Source organism: Capsicum annuum, chromosome 12 (assembly GCF_002878395.1).
Source record: "Capsicum annuum cultivar UCD-10X-F1 chromosome 12, UCD10Xv1.1, whole genome shotgun sequence".
In the NCBI taxonomy this organism is placed as follows: Eukaryota; Viridiplantae; Streptophyta; class Magnoliopsida; order Solanales; family Solanaceae; genus Capsicum; species Capsicum annuum.
This window is the reverse complement of record NC_061122.1, coordinates 177800691-177814259: the sequence shown is the minus strand read 5'-3', so window position 1 is coordinate 177814259 and position 13569 is coordinate 177800691.

Sequence of the window (13569 nt, the reverse complement as noted above, 5' to 3'; positions counted from 1 at the left end):
TCCATTTTTCTTGCACACTCCAATCCTCGGGTTCATTACACTTTAAGACGTCTATCCTCGTGGTCTTACTTGTATCATAAGCTAGTGGAAGCAACAACAAATGCAAACTTAACAGAAAATCACATACAAGCCCAATTTCGAAATCAGTCACCGACAACTTAATCGATCGAAATTCATACAACAATCCACCGTTTAACCAATATCATCACAAAACTTGACCGAGTTTAAGCTATACTAACACGCTCACCAAACCAAATAGATGGGAGAAAAGGAGATAGAAGTGAATCGAGAAGAGGATTCACACCTTGTATTGTGCAGCAAACTCGGGTTTCGATGACAAAGATTTTCCAGTGATAAAATCTAACCCTGAGTACTCCAAATTTAGACCAAAATCGAAAATAAATCAACAACCTTAAGACTTTCCTGGGAATTTGTACTAGCTTTCCTCTTTTTTTCTTTGTTTATCCTCATTTAAAATTCTCTCTTTTTTCCTAGAAAAAAAATCTCTGCCCTATTTTCACTACTTTTTCTCAATTTCAAGACCTTTCTCGCCTTTTTTCCACTTTTGTTCGCTGCCTCTTTGAGTAGTGAAATAGCTGGTAGTTATAGCCAAATACGAACTTCAAAGTCTGGATTTGAAATCAAAATTTGGTTGGAGCCAGTGGATAGAAAAGTGGGAAAACCTAATTAAAATTTTGAAAAGAGACATTTCTCAAGCTTTAATGGAGGATTTGAAATTGAATGAAGTTGTTACATTAATTTGGGGTCTTTTTTGTTTGGTTTTTTGGCTTCACGAGCTGGGGGTGATGAAAATGGGTGAATCTTGGCAGGCTGGAGTAGCTATCGCTGCTAGCCATTACGATTTAGGGAGGGAAGAGAGAGTAGAAAAGAGGTGATGGAGAAGGAAAAGGACAGATCATTGCTATTGTTTTTGGAAAGTGGATGGCGACCCATCGATCATTTTCGAAAGGGAGAACATTCGTGAAATGGCATTGAAGAGGAGAGGAAAAGAACTCTGATATTTGGGGTTTCTAACTAGTTTTGATGCGTCCGATTAAAATTAAAGTAGGTAAAATAAATATACATACACACACACGCATACACACACACACACACACACACATATATATATATACTAGTTTAGTTGTACGCGCAAGATCTCACTTTAATGAGTTCAAATATCAAACTAAATATCAAACTAAATAGGATATGTGTTTAAATTATAAAGATGAATACAATAATTTAATTAAACATGAATATGTAAAGCTGAAAATTTTATTTAATTAAACCTAACCTTTATCAAAAAAATCTACCACGTGTAAACTGCAACAAAACATTATAATGATAGAGACAACAAAATAATACAATTAAATCTAACCTTTACATAAAAATTTTCTCAAGGTCGTCCAACAATCATTTAATACTTGTAAACTCTAATAAAATAATACGATAACAGAGATATCAAAATAATACGACTAAACCTAACCTTTTACATAAAAAAATTTCAAAGCAAAGATTTTAAAATAACACAATTAAAACTAACCTTTACCTATAAAAATTATTCAAAGCCTACCAACATTTATGTAGCACCTGTAAACTACAAAAAAATAATACGATAAAATAGATATCAACATAATATAATTAAGCTTAAATTTTACACACAAAAATCCTAAAATTCTTACCTTAAAAAGTGGTAGGGATTTTTTGTTACCATGCGTACTTTTATTAAAAAATATAAAATTTTAATTCTTAAATGTTTTTAGTTTCTTTTCCACATTAATTTAATTCCTTTTAAAGATTTTAGCATAAACGGTTTAACGTGTATCTCAATATTTATAGAAGTATTTTCGTAATAGGATTCTATTTTAGGAGTATTTTTTTAATTCATCAAAGGAAAATATTAATTAATTTTCTTTCCATATAATTTAGGAGTCCCATATATTTTAGAAGTCTAGTTAATATAATAAAAATAATTAAATAATAAATTAAAAAAATAGTGAAAAGACAGTTTTGCCTAAAGGACAGTCTTTTAATGAATGACAAAAAGTTCAAATCACTTTTTCACACTTTTAATATATTATAGATTATAGATATATATATATTATAAAAAAGTTGATTTAAAAATGGTCATTGGATTAAAAAGAATTAATGGATCAAATGAATTGTGTTTTTTGGATAGAATTTGTGTTTCTTTGTCTATGTGGCAATGTGTGATTGGTGGATATTTTGTGGGTGGATTGATAAAGTGGATGAGAGGATTGGACCGGGTTTTGGGTCAATTTTGGGCTTCTTTGATTGAAATTTATGGACAATGATTATGTTTTACTAAAAATAAAATTGAAATTAAATTATTGTTGGCCCAAATTTTTTCTACTGAAATTAATTTTATTAATGCTTCTTATTATCAAAAAATATTATTTTTAGTATTAGATATGTAAATTATAAAAATAATTTTGTGTATGTGTCTAATTTAATAATTTTGTAATTTAACATTTGTAATATTAATAAAAAATGTACATATATATATATATATATATATATATATATATATATATATATGTACTAATTTAGGTGTACGCACCTCACGCGTGTATCTCACTTTATTGAGTTCAAACATTATACTAAATCGGATATTTTCTTAAATATTAAATAAGAATACAATAATTAAATTCAACATTTTTTGTAGAATTTATTTAATTAAACTTAACCTTTTCAAAAAAAAAATCTCAAAGGCGATCGACATTCATCTACCACCTGTAAACTGCAACAAAACAATACAATGATAGATATATCAAAATAATATAATTAAATGTAAAATTTACACAAAAATTTCCTTAAAATCGTTTGATACTTATCTACCACCTGTAAACTATAACAAAATAATACGACAATAGAGATATCAAAAGAATACAACTAAACTTTACCTTTACACAAAAAAAAAATTCTCAAAATAGAGATATAAAAATAATATAATTAAACCTAACATTTACCTAAAAAATTCCTCAAAGCTGACCGATATTCATCTACCACCTGTAAATTCATCTATGACTTATAAACTACAACAAAATAATACAATAATGATCACAAAGCTTTAATTTTGATGAAAATAATTCTTGTTTGAGTAAAAAATTTGACACTAAAGAATGACTTGAATGAAAACAAATAAGATATATATACATATATAAACACACATTAAATTCTATTATATTGATAAAAATAGTGAAGAAGTTGAGGGTTAAAAAATTAAGCATCCACCAATCTAGACATGCAATCGAATCAAGTTAGATGAACATTAATCATATTTTCCCAATAATTAAACTAGTTTCTTCTCTAGTTTGATGTCCATCTCAATATTTATAGAAGCATTTCCTTAATAGAGTCCTATTTTAGGAGTATTTTTCTATCCTATTTTAGAAGTATTTTTCGAATTGACTAGTACAATAAAAAATATTAATTGATTTTCCTTTCATATATTTTAGGATTCTAGTTAATATAATAAAAATAATTAAATAATAAATTGAAGAAAATAGTGAAAAGACAGTTTTGTCTAAAGAATAGTATTTTAATGAAGGACAAAAAGTTCAAATCACTTTTCTAAGGGTCTTGACACTTTTAATATATTACACACACACATATATATATGTATGTATGTATATATATAAAGTAAGGATATATGTATATTAAGAATATATATGTAGTCACAAAGTATCGACTGAATATAATAAAATGCTAGGAAAAAATACGAATGTGATTAAAATATGTTTGTATAATTTTTATGTTAAAATAATTAATTATATTTATTTAAAATATGATAGTAAAATAAATGATTTATTTCATTCTTTTAAAGATTCATAAATTTAAAATACGAATTTATTTTTAAAAAATTATTTAGGACCAAGAAGCATCAGGAAAATAATTAAAGTAAAAAAAGCGAGCCAAAAATGGGTGTCAACATTTTCCCCTGATTGACTGAAGAATATTGTAAAAATATGTGGGCAATCATGTTGACATAACCAATTTTGTCTCGAGCGAAAAGAAAATTTTTGAAAGATTATGGCCGAGCTCTAATTTTTTAGCTGCCTACATATCTCAGATTTTATGAGAAATCAGACCATTTGTAGTTCAAATCATAGAAAATTTTGATCAATCTCAAAATTTGCCCCAGTGTAGGATTATGGTAACACTGGATTCCTTTAATGGTGACTGCAAAAGTTTCACGACAAATAGAATTATGGCTACGTTTATCCCTGAGTTGGTTGTTTGGGATAGCTGGGAATGAGAAGACATTGGATAGCAATATATGTTGAGGATTTTGAGAGAAAAAGGATTGCAAATTTTTGAAAACTGCTCGGTGTCGGATTAAGACGGCACTGGGCTATGACACTAAGAGAAAATGGTCTAATTATGTCGAGTTAAGTTGAGTTTCTTTGCCAGAATCCTTGATGTATCTAAGTATACATTACATTTTGCTAGCTTGCCTCAGTTTACTACTAAGAGGTAGTTCCATGTCGTGGTTCGCTATCTGCAAAATAAGTAAAACGAGTAAAAAGTACCTGTTGTTCAAAAATTATAAGTTAAAATTGTAATGTAAGAAGTAAAGTGTAGATATTCAAACTAGTGTTATAATCTTTGTTTGTGGGGACCTTCAACTGATGGGGCAATGACCAAAATGCAAACATCCACCATCGGCTGAGTGGTTGTTGTAGAATAAAGTCATTCGACTGGTGAGTAGTTAAAGAATAAGCCATCCAACTAGCGGTCAATTATTGAAAAATAAAAGCCATCCGACCGGCGGGTAGTTGTTGAGAAATAAACACCATCCAACTAGTGAGCAGTGGTTGAAGAGTAAAGCCTTCGACTGTAGAGATGAATGCTTAACAACCTCCGACTGGTGGGGCAGTTGTTTAAAAGTAAAAGCCTCGTTCTGGCAAGGTGACCTTTGATTTGAACTAGACGATGGTGATGTTGTTTAGATTTGATACTACTGCGATAGTGGCTTTCTTGCTGCCACCATGGTGGATTTAGATTCATTTGTTGTGATAGCAAGTTTTTTGGCGTGCTTGCTATGGTCCGAGTCTCTGATTAGTAGACTATGCTCTGTTTACTGAAATATGATTCTTCGATATGGTAGAGGTTGCTTTTCTTGTGTATATTCTTTGATTTGTAGTGGGTTATTTCCTTTGCTGGTGTACAACTCTTGACATAACGGAGAGTCGTATTGCTCATTTGTATTCTCTTATATGGCAGAGGGTCATTTTGCTTGCTTATGTATAATCTTCAAAATGCAGAATTTGATTTTGTTTGCTTATGTATAGTCTTCGAAATACGAAATCTTGACTTTGTTTACGTATGTATAGTCCTCAAAATTCAGAAGCTCAACTTTGTTTGCTTATGTACAATCCTTAAAATGCGTAAGCTTGACTTTGTTTTCTTATTATAGTCCTCGAAATGCAAAAGCTTGACTTTGTTTGCTTATTTACAGTCCTAGAAATGTCGAAGCTTGACGTTGTTGAAGATGGATGGCACTCTTCGATTGGCAAAGCTATTTGACACAATTAGTACATAATTCTTCTATTAGCGAAGTTATTCAATGCAATCAGGTGGCTTACTCCAATCAGTGGAGTTTATTGGAAGAATTAAAATGGCCTAATTATCCTATGACGGTCATCTTTATTCATCATGTTTGACCCAGGACTTCAACATAACTACAAAAGAATTCAAATAAAATTCTTAAATCTTGTGAGGATTAGTGTAAATGTATGTAAAGAAAATAAGGTAGGGAAAGAATATTTTGGCTCATGTTGTCGTGATAAGACGCATGGTGCGCTGATCCTATCTAAATGCTCGATCGTTCTTTCCAATTCCGATTTTCCTGAGCTCAAAGAACGATTCTAAGTTGGGAGGGGGTGTTGATTTGTGTCGACTTGGGGATCCTAGCTTTGTCTACAGAATCCTCCAACACTTCCTCGGCTGCTCGATTATTCCCAGATCTGGAGTCTTGGTAGGTGGGGGAGTAGGAAATTATTTATATATATATATATATATATATATATTTACAAATATATTATGTATATATTAAGTATATATAGTAATCCTCCATATTTTTTAAATTATGACATGTTCTAAAATCTGTTAAGCCTCTATTTATTGATCGTGACCCAGGTAGCTTTATCCTTCGGGTGGAGCTCCTCTGATTTTGTCAAAGCTATGACAATTCTGGCAGCGAGATCGATTATATTTTGGGGGTATACTATGAGAAAAAGTGGATTTTCCTAAAGGTAAGAACAAACATTTCAGGTTGCCTACATATCCTTGAAAAGGCATTAGGTCTGTACACAGTTTGAGGCTAAAGAATGAAATATGAAATCTAATGATCGAGTCTGACTCACAAAATCCATGTTCACTACATCTGACATCAATGTAGGGATGTTGAACTCCTACAATGTACTACTAGGCCTTTGGTGCTCAACCTTAACCTACTGACAATTTGAACACTTAGCCACAAAATCTGTGATGTACCTCTTCATACCATTCCACCAACAGATTTCCCGCAAATCACAGTACATCTTAGTGGATCCTGAGTAAATAAAATACCGCGCACCATGTGCTTCTACAAGTATTTGTTGTCTTAACCCATCAGCACATAAAATACATAACCAGCCTTGACAATAAAGCACACCATCTCCCTGTTGGGAGAAAATCTCTACTTTTTAATCTCTAACTGCCTCTTTAAACTTAACCAAACTAGGATCCCTATCTAGTTTTTCCTTCACTTCGGTAACCAACAAAGATTCTGAACTATTTTGAACCCATACACTACCTTCAGCTGAATCAACCAACCTAATACCCAATCTAGCAAGCTAATGAACCTCGCCGACTAACTCTTTCTTGTCTTCCTCAACATGAGAAACACTACCTATAGACAATCTACTAAGGGCATTTGCTACTACATTGGCATTTTTCGAATGATACAACACACTCATATCAGAATCTTTTAACAACTCAAGCCACCTTCTCTGACATAGATTTATATCTTTATGCATAAATATATGTTGCAAGCTCTTATAATCTATGAACATATCAACATGAACACCCATAAACATAGTGCCTCCAAATTTTCAAGGAAAAAACAACAGTTGTCAATTTAAGATCATAGGTATGATAGTTCTTTTCTTGGGGTTTAAACTGGTTAGAGGCATAGGCTATGAAAAGGATGTCATCACTATGGGAATAGAAAAGGATATCATCAATGAAGACTATGATGAATAGGTCCAAGTACTATTTGAACACCCTTTTCATCAAGTCTATGAAAGTTGCAGGGGAATTCATTAGTCCAAAAGACATAACTAGAAATTCAAAGTGACCATACCGAGTTTTGAAGGCGGTCTTTGGAATGTCAAATTCTCTGACTCTAAGTTGATGATAGCCGAATATGAGATCTATCTTAGAGAAATAACTGGCAACCTGAAGTTGGTCGAACAAGACATCAATTCTGGGGAGTGGATACTTGTTATTGATTGTGTCTTTATTCAACTGTTGGTAGTCGATGCACATTCTGAGAGTGTCATCTTTCTTATGCAGAAACAAGACTGGAGTGCCCCATGAAGAAACACTAGGCCTGATGAAAACCCTTATCTAAGAGATTTTTTAAGTGTTCCTTCAATTCCTTAAGCTCAGCTGGAGCCATTCGGTAAGGGTGAATAGAGATAGGCTGGGTATCTAGAAGGAGATCGATTCCAAAGTCTATCTCTCCTTCAGGAGGAACTCTGGAAAGATCATCTAGGAAAACATCTAGAAACTCCCTTAGTACTGAAACTGACTCAAGATTTTGAGTCTCAAAATTTGAGTCTTTGATTTGGACAAGATGGTAAACACACCCCTTAGATATCATTTTTCTTACCTTAAGATATGAAACAATCTGACCCTTAAGCACTGAAGTACTACCCCTTCACTTGATGACTAGTTCATTGGGAAACTGTAACTGAACGAATCTATTTCTATAGTCAACTGAGGTATAGCACGAGTGGAGCCAATCTATGCCGAGAATGACATTGAAATCAATTATCTCTAACTCTACGAGATTAACTAAGGTGACTTTCTGAGATTTTGTGACCAGGCAATTTTTGTATACCCGTATGCTGTAATAAATTTAACTACTGGGGTAGACACTAAGAAAGGCTCTACTAATGTTTTAGGACTGACACCAAAATTGACGGCTACATAAGGAGTCAAAAAAGAAAGTGATGCTTCGGGGTCTAATAAAATATAAACATAAAGATGAAAGACTTGTAACGTACCTGTAACCACATTAAGAGAACTTTCCTGATCATGACGAGTCTAGAGAGAATATAATCTATTTTGGCACTGCCCACTGGTGGCACTAGATATGGCACCCTATTGAGTTGGGTGACCCACTAGAGTTGATGAGAAACTAGACTAGCCTTATTGGAGATCACTTCTTCCCCTCTGAGATACCACCATACACTCTCGCACCCTATGGCCTAGATTTCTATAATGAAATCACACATCACTACTAGCCTTACACTTTTCCTAATAATGCCCACCATATTTCCTGTAGAGCGGATTAGTACGACCACTGTTCATACTACCCTGGGACTTAGAGCCTGGTGATCTATCCCAACTGTCATTGTTGAACTTAGGCACTGGTGCACTAGCTAAAGATAGAACTGGGTCTAAAAATTTTTGGTGGAACAGAGAACCGTTACCGCCTTTTGTTCTTGGCTGAGAAAAGAAAAAACTACCTATTTTAGCCCTCTTATGTCTCTCTATTATACATCCAAATTTGCACTCTCACTTAATGTGTCATCCATGATATCATTCACCTTCTGCACCATAACCAGAAATTCCTGTTGATCCTCTTAAACTTAGATCCCAAACATAAAAGGGGATTCATTCGAGTAAAATCTTAAATTCTAAATGCAACTTTATTTGACACTTGATTGACTAGGGTACCAGCTTTCTGGTTGTTCTAATCAGCTATGGAATAGGCCAGGTTCATAAAAGTGGCTCTGAATTTAGCATGGGAGACATGTTCATTCAGGGGGTCTCCTAAATAGGTAGGGGGATAGACTAATCCCTGTTCCTTCTTCTATTATTTATTATTGGAGGCATTGTCTACAAATGGAGTGAAGGATAAATTAGAAAGAGGAATATAATAGAGGTCATGCTCTTTCGCACGACATGAACACTGAAAGAAGGGAAACTTTCCTAAAATATCTCGTAACCTCCTATCCAAAAGTGTGGCGCACTTTACACCCATGCACAAGACTCTACTCAACATGAATTTTAGACTCTATAAGACACTTTAAAACCTTAGGCTTTGATACCAAGTTTTTTCTTGACCCGATTCTACCCCCTAGTCACAACAACGGTGTTTACGATCATAAATGACCATAAGTTAATAAACTAGTACCTACTTTGAGCATTGAGTAAAAGAGTAATATAATGCACGAGTGAAATATACACTAATAAGGTACTATAATATTTAATATTAGAATACGAAACAAAGCATGTCTGAAATATCTGATAATATACTAGAAACCAAACTATCTATCTGAAATAGCTATTAATACTGAAATAACTGACTGACTATCTAACTAATTATCTAAAAGCCTCTAAACTTCATAAGGAGTTGATGGGACAAGAGCCCAACTAACTCTGACTAACTGAACATAAGGAAGTACTAAAATAACTTAAATAAACAAATCATGTTCTCAGTGAATAAGGACTCACCACTACTGTTGTTGAGTAACACTGAGCTATCTAAGAACGGTCAGGAATTTGAGTGTCTGAACCTATGTTATCAAACAACATAGCACAAAGAAAATTATGTGGTCAATACTTTGAATACACTGGTATGTGAGATAAGGACTGACCGAAATGTATGATAACTAAGCATGAATGCATAAATATGTAATATCTGAGAATAAAAGACCAAGCATAGATATATTTCTGAGATAATCTGTAATCTGAAAGACTGAACTCTATATAACTAAATAACAAAAAATCTATATACTTTGGTCAATCAAACCATCATTCCTTCATTCATTCGTTATTAAATCCTACTCCCAACTGAACTGACACCAGTACTTAACTGGACTAAGTTTAAGTTAACATTATTTGTTATGGTGTTCATCATTATTATATCAATGGTGTAAAATAATAATATTAATGGTTCAACTGAATCATCATTGAAAGATCTGAAATCATGTAAAACACATAGGTATTGGGTGTTCATAACCCACCAGCACTGAATGATCATAAAATACGATATTAAGGCTTAAAACTGTAGTATGAAATCATGTTTCAAAGATCCCAAAGCATAGACATGTTATCAAACATGTGAGAATCATGAACTTGAACATAGGAATGTCTTAAACCATGGGAAAACAACATGATTATATGACTATGATCATAACTTGATAATATAACATGAAATTAACTTGAATATGACATGGGAGATTGAAACTTAAAGCATAGTTAACCTAACTTTTCATGGAATCACTCTTGAACATGAATTGAGTCAAATTTCTAAGCAAAATACAATAATTTAATCCATCTTGAACATATAAAATTCCAAAATAAGAGAAAAATCCATTCTTTAGTTGAAAAGAGGTTTTGGGCTCCATGGGTGAAAAGGACTCATGGATGAGCATCCTACATACCTTGATATCTAGTTTCTTGAGGATTTATTAAGGGTTTCTTGAACATGGAAGCTTGAACTCTTGGTTTCTTAAAAGAATATCTTGAGTTTTGTTCTTGGGAAAGAGGAGGGTTTCTAATAAGTGATTTTGAGAAAAAGGGCAAATAATGCCTCTAAGGATGTCCCAAATCATGTTATGGACAAATTGGATTGAGGAAAAAGGACCTAATTGCCCCTTGATCTCAATGACCAAAGAGTTGTATGTACAACACGTAATGCGCTGCGACCCAAATAAAGTGGGAATGGCCTTGCATTGCAACCTCCAGTCCTAGGAAGCATGCCTCGTGTCGCAACCTTCAGCAAAGTGGGAATGTCCTTTGCGTCGTTGGCCTATTGCAAGGGCTTGCTATTTTAGCGATCCAAACATGCCTCGAACCCTATCCAAAATTCCAGAAACTCTCCAAGACATACCTTTAACCTCCCTAAACCTAAATCAACTTAAAAACCAACGTATCAAGGTTGGGAAGGCCGAAATAAATTTTTTTAAAGTTTAGGGGTCTTGAAAATGACTAAGTCCTCAATACTTAGTGAAATTTGGAAGCCTTAGACCACTTAATCATGCAACTAAGAGATGAATCAAGCTTAGAATACTATGAGGTATTATAATTATACTCCTCTCCCTCAGAGTACTTTGTGAACTATGTAAGACCTTGCCAATTTGGCATAAATTTCCCTTTGGATTTTTCTTGGTGAGGGGTTATCTTCTTTAATACTAATTATCTTGGTGTGAATCGATGAGGCTTGACTTTTTTGTTGAATGCCTTGATTATTCTATTTTAATTGAGTTGACCATGAAAAACGGCATCCAATCTTTTCTCATCAATGAGCATTAATTGTTCGATCCTGCTACGAATTCATTCAGTGTCATCTAACCAACCTCCTAGATAATTCTCAATGAAGGTATCTCCACTTCTACGGGTATCACTTCTTTAAAACCATAAACCAACATGTATGAAGTTGCCTCAGTGGATATTCTGATTGTGGTGTGATAGATGAGCAAAGCATATGGTAGCTTTTCATTCCATTACCTATTATCGTCTACTATTTTCTTTAAGATTCTCTTGATATTCTTGTTTATAGCTTTAACTGTTTCATTCATTGTGGTCTATATGCTGTGGAATTTTTATGAGAGATATTAACCCTTTCACAAATCTCTCTCATGAGATTGCTATTAAGATTGGCCCCATTATCTATTATGATCAACTCTGTAATCCAAAATTGATAGACTAAGTTATTATGAATAAAATCTGATACCACCTTCTTGGTTACTAACTTATGTGTTGAAGTTTCAACTCATTTTGTGCAATAGTCGATGGCTACCGATATAAAATGGTGTTCATTGGATGAAGAAGGCTCTATGGGCCCAATAACATGTAACACCCCGATTTGCTGAACCGAAATGCTACACGGTGCTCATGACCCCGAGGGACCACAACCTAACCCATGACTGATATCTATATATGTATACCGCAAATCATGATATAATAATGTGGAATACATAGAACTGTAAGGCCATAAGGTTCGACTGAATAAAACCATGTGGGTGAAAATACCCAAAACAACTCAATCTGAATGTAAATCTGAACATAAATATGAAAGCCACTAAACTATCTGAATAAGGAGTTGAAGGAACATGTCTCCAACTAACTCTATAAAACTGAGCTAAAGAAATAAATAAATGGATCAAATCATATTATCCTCGAATCAATGAGGACTCACTGAATCTCTACAACTGGAATGCTACCGCTACTGCTGGGCTAGAGCTCATGTCTCAGAACCTATGGTGTAACATGAAAAGAAAGCACCATAGCATAAATGCATCAGTACAACTAGAGTACTGAGTATACGAGGAGGGTAGGCTGAACATAAAGGGTTTCATGGATGAACAACACTGACTGACTAATATGAACGTGGGAGTACAATCACATATATATGGAAATTGGGATCGTGAATGTGTAATAGCATGACCTGTAAGCTAATACATGGTTTACTGATAAATATTATGAGTGATACTGAAACTGATAACATGGACGACTGTATCTGACAGTCTTGTATATACTAAAATCTGAAGAACGCCCTGAGTTCTTTTACAAAGACTGATACTAAAACTGTGGGAAATAGTGTTTAACCGACATGCCCCATGTATGACGTTATGGCTAGGCTGGGGTCCAATCTCTGCCCCGATTGGAGGGGTGTCAATACCATGCCACGGGTAAGGACAGCCTGTGAGTGACCCTTATCTGGCAGGTACTCAATGAGAATAGTGGGAACCCTAAACTAACGGGTTAAGACACCTCATCAACCCTAATCTGATAGGTTAAGATGTCTCGACCTACACTGGCTACGTATTTCTGGAACACAAGGATTGCTACTATGAATCACACCCCGAACTGGCGGGTGAGTTCCCATCCTTAGGTTCACTCGGTGCTAACCTCTACTCCCATCTGGAGGGACTGGACATGAATAACTGATTGTGCATGACTTAATCTTACTGAATTCTGTTGACTGGCAAAATATTACTGATATTTGACAACTGACTAAGATCATGAGGTTTTCCTGAGTCACATGACTTACTGAAGTCTATGGAATCATAGCTTGAGTTCGGATATCTTGAAACATGACAAGGCTCTAGGCACACAGCTATAGTTTTCGAGTACAAGTACCCCCAGGACTAGATGGAAGGAAACTGACACACATGACTGACTTGATCATAAGAGTAGAGTCCATAATATATAATATCATAAGTAGGGATCTCATACTATGCATGGTTATCAACAATGTATTGCATAAAAAGGATTTCATATCACACGAAAGTACTTGTACAATCTTAATATCATGTTCATTGC